General features: G+C 32.0%; 1 protein-coding gene across 5 annotated transcripts in view; it reads right to left on the bottom strand.

Annotated features, from left to right (window-relative positions):
• Nucleotides 1–14,198, bottom strand: part of LOC130441029 (protein retinal degeneration B) — a 147,475-nt gene extending 133,277 nt beyond the window's left edge. For all 5 annotated transcript variants that reach the window (XM_056774488.1, XM_056774501.1, XM_056774498.1 and 2 more), the window contains exon 1: nt 13,998–14,198. The gene's annotated coding sequence lies outside the window, so the exon portion shown is untranslated. The remainder of the gene's footprint in view (nt 1–13,997) is intronic.
• Between the last annotated feature and the right edge of the window lie 12 nt (nt 14,199–14,210).

Below are 14,210 nucleotides of genomic sequence, written 5' to 3'. Positions count from 1 at the left end.
AAATTCTGTATTAATATCAAACAAACTCTATCCTTGTTAATACCTATAGAGTCCCAAATAATTTGCAAGTCATTTTACATTTGTGTAATTATATGTAGCAAAGACGTTTTTTAAATATAGCCTTGCATAAATAAGGGCGTCCCAAAGAATGGTCAACACAAATAACAATCGAAAGCAGGATTGAGATTGAGAAAAGAAAGCACAAATATTTATTTGAAATAAATAATATGAAATGGGAAATTATTTTTTAAAAATAATATCTTCCAAGTGGCCGCTAGCTCTCTTGAAACCTGGCTCTTACATTTTCCAAAACTCTTTGACACATAGCGCTTGAGTGTGTTACCCATTTCTTGACTAATGTTCTTTAATAGGAGTATTGTTCTTGGTTTATTCTTTTAAGATTCTTTAAGGAATCAGCTGATATCTCCTCTGTGCGAGACCAATTTGTTTTGTCATATTTCTTTGACCACGGGTAAACTCTAATTGGATGTATGGCACGTTTGCCATCTTGCTGAATCGATGTTCTATCAAAAACTGTGTTTAAAAATAATCTGGTAACATTTTCATATATTTTGTAGAGTTAATAGTTACTGAAGCGCCGCGTGCATTTTCATAAAAGTACGGATCAATTATGCGCTTTGAAGAAATTTTAGAATTTTATTAAAGTTACCAAAGTAAGTCCCACAATTCGTACGTTTTCTACTACAGACCTGTTACAGAAGTGTAAAAATGTATGGCCCACTCTGTATATTTTAAGAAAAAGGTCTTATGAATCATTGGATATCCTCTACTCATTATTAAAATACCACCTATTATTTTTGACACACTGTATTTTTCATTCCAAAAAGATGCCTGCAATTAAGAGAAAATTCATCTAAATATTCTTCATGGATCTATATCCCAAAAACCATTAAAATACTGTGGATTTTACAGGCAAATTCTGTATCCTACATTCCCTATTTTCAATTTCAATCCCCCAATTTCACTGACGGCTTTATCGGCTGGAAAGCGAAAATGTCAAAGGTTACTTGCTCGGTTACAGCAAATGTAGAACGAAACGGCGCAGATTTTATAGGTAAATGATATTCGCTAACTCTATTGATGTAATTCTATTTTAATAATTCGGTTGAAGAAAACTTTGCTAATTATAAAATAGAAATTACTCGTAAATCCTGATTGTATTATCAAATTATACTACAATAGGATTATGCTAAACGAAGTAGAATTAATTATTAAATCTAACAATGTCAATTGAAATGATAATTACATTTTTTAAAATTTCTAAAAAACGATTGCTTCCGGTAATTAAACATTACATCACGCGGTTGACGAAACCAAGTATACCTAGTGAGCTAGACTATACAGAGCGGTTTTATTGAAAAAAAACATTTAAACAAAAGGGTCTCAAGGTTATTACTTCAATTCCTAAAGTGAGAGTTATTTCCAAATTTCAAATTTATTCAGTTCATAAAATCTATGAAGTTTCAATAAAAACACTTCTGTAAACATTCGTGAAAAATGAATATTATGAGAGTTTTTACATTTGGTTCGTGGCGAATCAATTCAATCAAAACATAGGTAGAGTTTTATGGCCTAACCAACAACCAACTACAAAGTAATAAATAATAAAAGAAAGAAAAGGCAAAAGTCATTCGTGTCTAGTTCTACAGGGTCATTCACGGGAACCGAATGTTTTTGAAGTGGGTTGTACACGGGCGTTTATGGTGGGAGAGGCACGTTTCTTTTGATCATAGTATTTACATTTCAGTCATTCAGATAGAACCGTAGACTCTAAACCATAGGTGGGGAACCTGCGGCCTCCACGAGGTTCTTGTGCGGCCCTTTGCCACCTAGTACAAAATGGTAGATTTTATTTTATTCGTGCTATAACTAAAAATTTTTTCAATGTTACGAAGAACTACTTGCGTTGGATACACTAACTGGAAGAACTCACGGAGCCGATATTTTCGAAAACTTCGAAGAAATATGTAATAAATTACAGTTGAATGTCAGTAATTTAGTCAGTGTCTGGCGATGGCGCACCTTCCACGAGAGGCAAAAAAGAAGGATTCGTTGCTTTGTTAAAAAAGGAAAACTTAAACTTGAAAAAATTGATACTATTCCACTGCATTTTGCATCAGCAAAATCTTTGCGCAAAATCTACAATTTTGCAAGACACTCTGGATAGAACAATTGTCAACTATATTCGCGTAAATGCAATGCGTCATCGTCAATTTCGGCAGATGCTCTCTTTAGATGAGGAAACATATAGTGTTGACCTACCATACTACTACTGCAAGGTTCGCTGGCTATCAACAGGTCAGGTTTTGATAAAAGTTTTGTCTTTGCGACGACAAATTTTAAACTTTTATCAAGAACAAGGAAAACAATATGATCTATCAGATGAAGTATTTCTCAGAAACCTTGCATTTTTGTCTGATATGATGACAAAACAAAACAATTTAAATATTTGCCTGCAAGGTGAAATGAGGTATCTTCATGAAATGTGGCAAAAGATCCAAGCGTTTAGAAAAAAATTATCATTTTTCAAAACATTGCCTTGTCGATCGGAAATATCTGCACAACACTTCCCGGAACTAGCAAAAATGTTAAATGAGCAGAACTGTGAAAATAAAATATTCGATGAATATGTAGGTGTCTTGGATTGTTTAATGGAAGAGTATACTAATAGATTTTCTGATTTTGACGAGCACACTCCTGCTATGAAACTGGTATTTGAACCACATTTAATAGATTTATCCGAGGCTCCTGCAGAACTACAAATGGAGTTAATTGATTTAGAGGAAGATAGTATCATCAAATTCCTTTTTAACGCTAAAAAGGATCCCATAGAAATCTGGAAAAACGCTGTTGAATATCCATGCCTTCGAGAACATGCTCGCCGTTTACTTTCCTGCTTCGGAAGTACCTACTGTTGCGAAACAACATTTTCTCTTATGTCAAAAATAAAAACAAATTTAAGAAAGCAAATTACAGATGCACATTTAGAGGATCAATTAAAGCTGTGGGTCACGAAGCTTGATCCATATATACAATTACTGTCATACAAAAAACAAAGCCAAATAAATCACTTAGTGAATAAAAAAATATTTTTTATTGTATTTTTTTATAATATTTTTATATTATTTTATATGTATATTATATTTAAAATTTTGTAGTATTATATTTTATTTTTTCTATATAATGCAATAAATTGTTAAATCTATAGAAAAACTATAATAATTTCACAAAAGTTACTTTCTTAGGTCAATCAGCTTATGCGGCCTCTCTTATTGCTGCCTAATTTAAATGTGGCCTCTAATGGTAAATAGGTTCCCCACCTCTGCTCTATACCAACGCTTGTACGCGTATGACAGTTTTGTGCGAAATGACGAATTCGTAACTGGTGTTCAGCGAGATTTCCGCCATCACTTTAATATCCATCCATGCAAGTGTCCCTTCTCGTAACATAATATTGCGATGGGTAAACAACCTTCGAACAAGTGAATCAATAATGAAGAAAAAACCACCGGGTCCCAAACGAACTGCTAGTACTCCGGAGAACATTGAACAAGTAAATGAAGCCTTTGTCAGAAATCCACGCCGCTCTATTCAGCAGCACTTCAAATGAGCGCTAGTACGGTAAGACGAATTCTGCATACAGATCTAAATTTCCATTCTTACAAGATAGCCGTCGTGCAGCAGTTGAGAGAGCAAAATTGGAGGACCCAAAGATTGCAATTCGTCGACACGTCACCCAGATTGATGTAGACATGCTGCAAAGAATTGAAGCCAGTTTCCGTCAAAGGCTACAACAATGTATTGCCCAAAATGGACATCACTTGCCGGACATAATTTCGTAAGTGAGTAAGTAACAAATGCTATGATTTAACAAGTGTTTCTGTACAAATAAAACTTTTTTAAATTAAATATTCAATTTTTTATGATTATGTTAAAATCATCCGGTTCCCATGAATGTCTAATGGTCTTTTCTCTTTCCCTTTAGGAGTATAAAACGAGCAGTGCCGACATGGCCGTAAATTATAGGTGCGTTACAATATACACTGTAAACTAAAAGTTTATGAACATTCCAATTAAAGTGGGAAAATCAAATAAAACTCTAATAAAATATTAAGTGTTCAATTAAACCGTTAAATCATCCAATAAAACATTTTTTGATAATCAATATGATTGAAAAGAATCTTTTAACAGTTAATGCTAAAAAAAGCTATCCTAGTTATCTAAACTGATTTTTCATCAAAAATTCCTCCTTTACATTCTATGACTTTCTTCACAAGTCTCGGCATACGGCATAAAGCATTCGACATTTCTTCTCGCGAGGATGGACAACAATTACGAATGTTCCTATGAAGCTTTTCCAGGCTGTCTAGATGAAAAAATTCCCGTCTTTCTCCCGGGTTTTCAACAAAGTTGTTTCCAGCTAATCTTGTGATTTTTTGTCTTTTTGTGCTACGCCATATCTTGAGTAGACATTCCTCATAGAGAGTATCATAGATTTTGGATTATCTACATTTTTTAATCCATCAAGTTTTTGTAGAGAACTGTACACTAATCTTGGACATATAAGTGATTTTTCTTTTAAATTTTCAACCAAAATATTCTTATTTACAAAAAATCCTTTCTCTGCCATCGCAATACCGTGAGAATTATTAAAAAAAGTTGCACCACCTTGTTTACTACAACTACTGTTTTCGATTATTTACTCTATCACATCTAGAATAGTTTTTCATCTTATTTAGAGTGTCCTGATCCGTCATAATATCCCTATAACACTGCCAGTTTCTACCAATGTAGTAGCGATGCATTTGTTTGCAGTCAACAAAATGTTGAATGCTTCAGACATCAGTTGAACGGATTGCTCTGGATAGGGGTGGGCAAAATAATCGATTAATCGGGTGATCAATTAAGCTATATATATTTTTAAACATAATCGATAATCGATTAATCGTAAAAATCGAATATTCGGAAATAATCGGTTAATCGAAAATAATCGATATATTTCCTCTTCTTTCCCAATGTGCAAAAAAGTTTTTCTGTAATCAAGCTTCCAGTGTTCCATCTGAGCGAGTATTTAGCAAAGGAGGCCAAATAGCAACTGACCTAAGAGCGTTACTAACTGGAGATAATATTGACCAGCTTGTTTTTTTAACTGTGAATAAGACGTTTGTTAACATTCCTAAAAATTTACAATAAACATCTTTCAAGATAATAATGTATTGTTTTCTTTTAGTTGCAAGCCTAAATCTAAGACTAAAGAGTTTATTTTGAAACAAGCCCATTAAGAGCTAGTGACATATGATCACTTTTAATTAATAATATACAAAAGATATTGTTGTGTAAGGTGGAGCTGTGGACAACATCCTGTGACAATTTGCTTTTATAAAATACAATGTTTCTTGCCTATTTTTGTTTTGGTACAGTTTAATTGAATTTAAAAGAGAGCTTTATTACAAAGTAAAAGACTGATATAGTTATTTGTATGCTTAGGCCGCGAAATATCTTTTTAACGTACCGAAAGAACAGTTATCGTCGAGACCGCTAGCGGCCGAGGCAACATAATCTTGAGGTCGTTAAAAAGTTTCGCGGCTGTGGCATACACACTATTTTTCGTACAATCGTTAAAATAATCAAATAATATAATAATCAATTTAACGATTAAAATATTTATTTTCTGAATAATTATTTCAACACAATTCAATATCAGAATCTTACTTCCAATCAAACCGTAATGTCTTCTGTATGTTCCTCGCTCTTTATCTTGTTTTTTGTAGGAATCAAACCACAATCGTTCTTTTGAAGCTTTATTTCCGATATTCGAATAATCGAAAATTGATTATTATCGATTAAGCAATTATTTCCGATTTATCGATTATTTTCGATAAATCTATTATTTTTGATTAATTGAAAATAATCGATTATATTTTTTGATAATTGCCCAGCCCTAGTTCTGGATCGTGGCCAGTCTTATTGGAATTAAGGAAACTTATTACTTTATTTAATCTGAATGCTAGGTCATTTTACCAAATGTTTGGAAACCGTATACATCAAAGAGTTTCTACAATCCTTGTCAAAGATCAACATGTCCTTATTTTTGACCTCAATTCATTTTTTCAAAGCCGCTCTTGCGGCATATTTTATATCGATATCTTGCACTTTTTTGAGATTTCCAAATAAACCATTGATATCTTTTTTGAAAACGTCTATTTTATAAGAAGAATTTCGCCCGCAACCAACCGCCACATTAAGTTATTTAGACCGAAATCAAGAAATGAACTTCAAATCAAATATATTTATTTCTTTAGTGCCGTACTCATTATATTTTTTTTCTCTTTATAAGCCACTGAAATTGTCATCGGAAAATTCATATTTTTTTCGAAGATATCAATTTTTGATAAATCGTAATTCTAGGTGTGCTGTTCAGTAAAACAGACAGTGTATTTAGGCTATTCTAATAGTAAAAAATGTATTTTTTATATCTAAACAAGACTGTTTTGAACGATTTTTATCGTTTGAAACAACTTTTTAAAAGTTACTCTGAAATAAGTATGTGCTTAAAATTTTTAATTAATTTTTATTGCCTACTATTTTATTTAAAATTTTTTTAACAGAAGAATGGTTTACGTAATGTATTGCTGAATGGTTGACTATGGTTTTTTTTTAAATACAGAATTCGTGAAAAAACTCTTGTTTATGTGTTTCAAATGTTTTTAAACATGTTTTAATCGTGCAAACAAAGCGTTTAAAACAAAACAACCCTGACCTACAATATCTAAACACTAATATGAAACATATATATTATCGGTTACATACCTTAATCGCACTTCTTAAATAAATAAAACAAATTGGTAGATATCCTTACACTAAATCTAATATTCATTTTAAAAATGAATTTTGTATAAAATAACCCTAAAAGATTCAGGGGATTCCCAAATCCGGTGTCGATATCAGGCAACGTCAGAGCGCGTTAGTTCAGCAACTATAGATACATGAGCCCAAAAGAGTACAGTTACGATGGAGGTTCGACATGTTGCTTGGTTGGCTCACTCAAAATTACTGAAAATTCCCGGTTTATTGGAAAATTCCCGTCGTATCCCTTGAGGAGGCCCAGCGATGTTTATTAACACCCCTTGAGTCTATTTATTTTCCAAATATCCTCCGCATGATTTGGATCTATGCTTGGGATCATTATCCTATTGGAAAATGAATCTATCTCCAATTAATCGCAAGCCCCAAGAAACGGCAATTTGTTCGAAATTTTTTTGTACTATTCTTTTGTCATAATTTTGATCAAACCGCCAGTTCCGTGGCTAGAAAAGCAACACCAGATCATAATAGAGCCACCGACATACCTCATAGTTAGAAATACACAGTCTGGCACCATCTTCTCTTGAACACTGTGACGAACGTAAATATTTCGTTTTGAAACAAAGAGGTGAAACTTGGATCTATCGGTCCAAGCAACTTCTTTAAAATCTTCTTCAGTCCAATCTCGAAAGGCAAGGGTCCACTGAATCCTTTTTTTCTTGTTTTGTGGTATTAGCCAAAGGTTTCCGAACGGCGACACAGCCATACAACTTCGCATCTCTCAGTCGCCGTTTTACTGTAGTCAATAATAAAGGTTTAACTCGGGTTTTATTTACTTCAACGTGGATTTTTGGTGCTGTGTAGCAACAATGAAATTATCTACACTTGACGTGGTAACTCTCGGCCATCCCGAGTGTAGACTATCTTGAAAACTGCCTCTTTCCCTGTATATAGTTATTGTGCCATGAACAAATGTCTTCGATAACTTCAATTGTAAAGCTATCTCACGTTCGGATTTGCCTTTATTATGTAAAACAACGATGACAGAACGCACTTCACTGCGAATTTCGCGTGCTTTTCCCATTTTAAGGCGTCTTTAATGCAGAAACCACAAGCTTAGATATAAAGCCATATAACCTCAGGTAATAAGTCGGAAGCACGTGTTTAGAGAAGCTAAATAATAAAACAAAAGCAAAGAAAGTAGTGATAAGCACATCAAAAAATATGATTACGACTCACCACCTGGCTCTAACGCAGCGTTTGTCGGTATTTGAAAATGCAGGTGTGTGTATATTTCTTTTTATATCTTATGGGGTTTTATTAGGATTGATAGATAATTATGTTATTTTAATGTGCTCTTAAACTTTTAGCCAGCACTGTACTTTATTCTTTTCGTGAATACATGGAGGTAGAACATTTAGATTGTATAAAAGTACTTGGTGAATTATCTGGTCGTCTACGACTAGCTTACATCTTATCTGAGTTTTGGATGTGGTCATATATTTTGTTTTGGACGCAGATATTATCGTATTGAAAGATTTAGCTGTGCAATTAAACACATGTACAAGCCTTTGAAGATCATCCTCTTTTTTTTCGACTAGAACAGCATCATCAGAGTAACATAATGTTGTAACATTTCGGTCCCCCATCTGGTAGCCCCTTAGCTTTCTTACTTTCTTGATTATTTCGTTCATAATGATATTGAAAAGCAAGGGGCTTAAGGAGTCTCCTTGGCGAATCTCTTTGTGTACTGCTATTTACTCCGTTAGCACTTCATTCCCTTTGGCTTGGATTTTGGTCCACGTATATATTTTCAAAGGTTTTTATCAAGTCATATTTGTTTGTCGTATAGTAGATGTGTTACGCCTTTTAGTTGTACTCGATCGAAGGCTTTTTGTAGATCTATAAAGCACATAAATGCTGGTCTGCTGTACTCAATCGATTTTTCTGTAATCTACCTGATGACGAAGATCTAGATCTCTGTTGCTCATCTGTTAACGTGATACGACTGTTTATTTTGTTTGTGTTGATTTTTTTTGTTAAGTTTCAGAGTGCTACCCAGCAAATTGAGAATCGTAGTACTCGTTCTCTAATCGCCTGGGATTTTTTGATATGACACGATCTTGTGAATGAGAGTTGTTAGTTGCTTGGCAAGGCTTTCTCCCCCGTATTTGAGGAGTTCGTTAGTTATGCCATCTTGACCTGGGCTTTTTCTGTTTATGAGCTGTTTGATAGCGTACAGTTCTTGGAGGTACTTGACCCATGTTTCCTTTTGTATTTCGTTTGTCTCGAAGAGCTCATTGGCTTCTTTTCTTTGTCCCTTTATCATTCGCCATATCTGTTTCTGGAAGCCGTAAAAATCATTCTCCATCTGTTTGGAAAATTGTTCCCAAAATTTGTTCTTGATTTCTCTGACTAATGTTGTTTCATTACGTACACTTTTGTAATTTTCGAACGAATTCAGGGGTTTTGACGTTCTATATTTCAGGTAGGCTTCTTTCTTTTCTTGACATTTAGCTCTCACTTCCTTACAGAACCATGGTGTTTTAGTTCTTTTCTTATTTGTGTAGTTTACTGTTCTGGATCCAAGTGCCTCCAATGCCACTTGTTTGATGTTTGTTTCCATCTTTTTCCAACTGGTGTTCACGCTTTCCTCTGCCTCGATTGGGTTAATATTGTTTTTATCTTTTAATCCTTCTTGGTAGAGTCTCCTGGTGGAAGCAGTTCAATATTGGTTTTTTCTACTTTCCTCTCTTCAAGTTTGTTTATGCAGACTATGTTCACTGCCACGTTGGCCGAATTTAAAATTCTTATGTCCAGTATTTGAGTCGGGTGTATATTTCTATTTGTTACTATATAGTCGATTGTTGATTTATAGCCCCTGGTATTTTCAAATGTGGTTTTGTGAAGTTCTTTATGGTCGTAAAAAGTGTTGTTTATTCTGAGCTCGTTAATGGCGCACAGGTTGATCATGAGTTCTCCGTTATTGTTTCTTGCAGCTTCATTAAATCTCTGCACTTACACCTGGGATTATTTCATTGCCAATGCGGGCATTCAAGTCACCGAGGATTATTGTTGGTTAATTGTGCGCCAGTGATTCAATGATGTCCTGAAATTGGTCGTAGAAGTCATTTCGGTCTTTTTTTGGTTTGTTATCTTCCGGTGCATATAAGGATAGTATGTTCACTTTCTGCTTTCCTGTACTTAATCTTACTACCAGTATCCGCGAGAATATGTATTGGCACTCCTCTATATTTTTTATGTATCTTTCTTTTTTATCTACTCCGCTGTATATTACCAGGTAATCGCTATATTGTTTCTGTCCTTTTTCCTTCTTCTTTGTTTCTTGTAGAGCACATATTTCTATATTGTTGTCCTTTAACTCTTTTAATTTTTCTTGATTTTTGTTGTTAAACGAATGTATGCCTGTTCCGAGGCAAAGTATCGGTTCTTTGAGCAATGTCTGTTTTTACCTTAGGCATCCAGGCGAAGACTATCTAATAGTGAAATACATATATTCATATCATGATATGAGCGTTTGAAGATTTTTATTCATAATAACTTCAACTCTCTGTTCTACTCAAATTAATAAAATCCTAATTCCCATAGTCTGTTCAAAAATTAATCAGTCACATATTTGATTCCATCTTTTTCACGCGATCAATCCATTTTTTTCCAATTCTGTGCATTTACAGTCAAAAGATTGGATAAGAGTAAGATCAATGGACACCATCAACATGTGAAAGCATTAACCAGTTGCTTTAAGCTTAAACCCAACTTTTCACACCTACTTGTCAAATTATGTCGGAATTTTAATATTAATGTAATTTTTCTTCTCATCGACAAATAATTTCGTCTGTTTCTACCACCCACCTTACCATAATAAAAATCCAAAGCCCACCTTTACTTTATCAAAGCCATTAAACAAACCATTCAACTTAAGTTGTACATGTTCTTATCCACACACCTTAACCTTACATCTTATTCATTACAGGAAGTAACACTTGCCACATGTCAAACAATAAAGATCACAGAATACAAACTTATAATTTGATTGTCTTAACACATAACTGGGTATAACGGTACATTTGAGCTCGATTTTCGAGTTTTTAAAACTTCCGATTAATTGGTAAATTATATACACTTACAAAGAACTGATGAAAATACAATAATTTCATAAATTCATACCATTTTCCTACCCCGAACCATCAGGACATAATGACTAGAATAAAAGAATAAAAAGGAAATTTTGGACACAATGTGTTTACCTATTTTAAACGAAAAGATAACTACAGAATTATTCATACGTATTGAGGGCCAATGACAATACCATAATTTTATAAATTTGTATCCTTATTAGCATACAACTTAATTAATTCACTTCCAGAAGATAACGTTAAATTAATAGAAATCTTTGCCGATTGTAAATTGTCATTCTGATTTGGGTAACGGTCGTTCACAAGATGCAATGCTGTATGGATTATCATGCTTTCACTTATCTAGGTACTCTGCTGGGAAAGCTTATGTAGTAAAACTTAGCTGCGTGCATTCCTTACACGGTATACCAATTAACGGTATAAAATGGTAAAGTATTAGATGAAATAATTAAATTGAGAAAGGATCATCAGACGACATGATATTCTGGTCTTATATGATTTAACAAATAAATTATAGTTTTATAACAAGCTTTAATATTTAATCGAGATAAAAAATAGAAAATAATAAAAAAATAAACTAAAATACATAGTTTTATAGATAGTCAAATTAAAAAATTGAAAATAATTCTTATAAGAATAAAATGACCAATAAGAATATTAATGTCGCATTTTTCTATATTATTCATATTACTTTATATTAAAACTTATTTTTTCACTTCTCTATTTGGTTAACTATGAAAGCGTGAATTCTAATGTTTTAACTATAATTTATCTCTATCAAAGTAATATTATCTGGCTCTATATGATATGTATTTCTAAACTACTTTTATAAAATAGAAAACAGTTGTTTATAAGTCAACCTTGAAAGTTTCAAAGTCCCCAAATATGTGATTAAATATTTTCCTATAAAATTATACTTTGCTTCGTCAAGGTAACAAGTGATATTAACATATGTTTAATATAAGAACATGCATCCTTATTACTTATAATTAACGATTTGAATGTCATGGATCAAAATTTATTTTGAGTAAATATAATTTCTGAAGCTGTTCATGATATTCATTTTATACAACACTCACAGTAACATTTTTCTCTGGCCAAGTTAACTATATAGATTCAGATTAATCTAGTTAAAAGAAATCCTTTTCAAATGATCACTTCAATTACAGTCTCTTTTTATCAGTATAATGCTTCTTCCATTTATTCACCATAGGTTAAAAGATACAAATTATCCATCTCATTTACATTTAGTTAAATTTTACTTTTATTCTTCGCTCTTGTGTTGTTAGACATTGTCAGCAACTAACTAATGACTACTACCAAATCCACAGAAACCGAAGTATGAAACTAGAGTAGGTATTACACATAGAAAGTTTTTGTGAGTTGAGTTTTGATATTGAACACTCTTTCTAATACTACCACTAGATCGACACTCACAATTTAGTACATAAGATATTGTCTTCACACCAAAACTTAAGCTCACTAAGTTTACTTATCTATATACTGAAATTTTTCTGCCCATGAAAACCTACTTCTACTACTAATTTTCACATTTGATGTAATTTTCCAAATACATCCAATAATCTATTGTTGGATACAGTTTACTATTTTAAATCATTTATAATTGCATGATTATAACTGACAACGTACTCAGTAATACCAGATTTTCCTGTCTATCCATACTTTAAAGAAGCAAGAATAGAATAGAAAAAGCAATAGAAGGACAAAGAAAGAAATAAAAATCGTCACTTCAACCATACTTAAATTATAAGACTCAGATGATTCTAATGTTTTGGAGTGTTATCCAATAACAAATGGATTTGATGTGGTAAAACTTGATATCAGAAATCTTAATATTAGTTAGTCTTTTTATTGACACAGTTAAATATGACAAAATGGCAACCTATGTATGGCTTTGCCAAACATGTCAGGATAAGGTGGATAATGTAATCTTTTTTTCATCTGGATTCCTAAATTATTTATTCAGAAAGGTCAAAATATGGTTTGAAGTAACTAGGTATTTGTTATACTATTGCAAGTGAATTGCAATTCCATTTGTTTAACATATTTTAGAGGTAGTGTCTAAAAGATATAACTTTGCTCCAAGATACTCTAAATTGTCAACTTTCAGTACATACTATGAATCTATCTAAAAGAAGAATAATAAAAAAATTAAAACTAGTTTACTATAAGTGGTACTCTGATCCCTTAATATCAATTATTGAGAAACTTTAGATGTTGTATTTACATTTTTTTTTATTTTCAAATTGGAGGTGACTAAAAATTGACTGCATTACTCTTAATAAAAAAGAAATGTAGGAATATAAAGATATATACTCTTTTTCTATTTCTTACTCCCATATCTGATTTTTGAGAATGGTGTGTTATTATATCATTATTGAAATATAATAAATAGTACACAGTATGATTTGAATTTTAACAATGAATTTACTTTAATTACTTGATATTAATTAAGACAATCTAGACATTAGTAATGGTAATTGTTTGTTTCCAAAATCATTCTTGTGATATGTTGCTTCATTGGAAAAGGCAAATCACTTACAATAAAAAATTCAATTTGTAATTATATTTTCAACTATTGAGAGTAGAGAACTAATAGTAAAAAATTACTTTCATCAGTTCAGATATCAATAACAATAGAAATTTCTGGTCAAGGAAATTAATAATTATATATCTTAAAGTAAAATTGTAGAATAAACAATACCGGATGATTTTCCAAGTTTATGATAGTAAATATTATATAATAAATACTTTTTAAATATTAAATATATTAATAGGCTAAGATGACAATTTAATTACATTCAAATCGTATTCAAATTGCAAGAAATTGTTGTGATGTGTATATATTCCATCAAAACATTTGGTATATTCACATACCATATATACAATGAAAACCTAACTGAAAATATTAAATATTGTGTTAATTATTTCATAACTTAACTCAAGTAACGATTTAAAAATAACAAACAGTATAATTCAAATATTTATGTTTACCTGAATGATAATCATAACATGATTATTTGTAGATGTAACTTTGAAAATATGAAGTAGACACTCGACAAAAAACACAAAGTTAATAATTGTATAATAAACAAATGTTATCAATAAAAATCACAACAACTCTCACTGTATTATTAACTAAATTTTATCTTTTTCCTTGGTGGCTATCAACACGTCAAAAATTATCAAAATCAAATAATTCAGGTC

This window comes from Diorhabda sublineata, chromosome 3 (assembly GCF_026230105.1).
Source record: "Diorhabda sublineata isolate icDioSubl1.1 chromosome 3, icDioSubl1.1, whole genome shotgun sequence".
In the NCBI taxonomy this organism is placed as follows: Eukaryota; Metazoa; Arthropoda; class Insecta; order Coleoptera; family Chrysomelidae; genus Diorhabda; species Diorhabda sublineata.
This window is presented reverse-complemented; position numbering and strand designations above follow the sequence as displayed.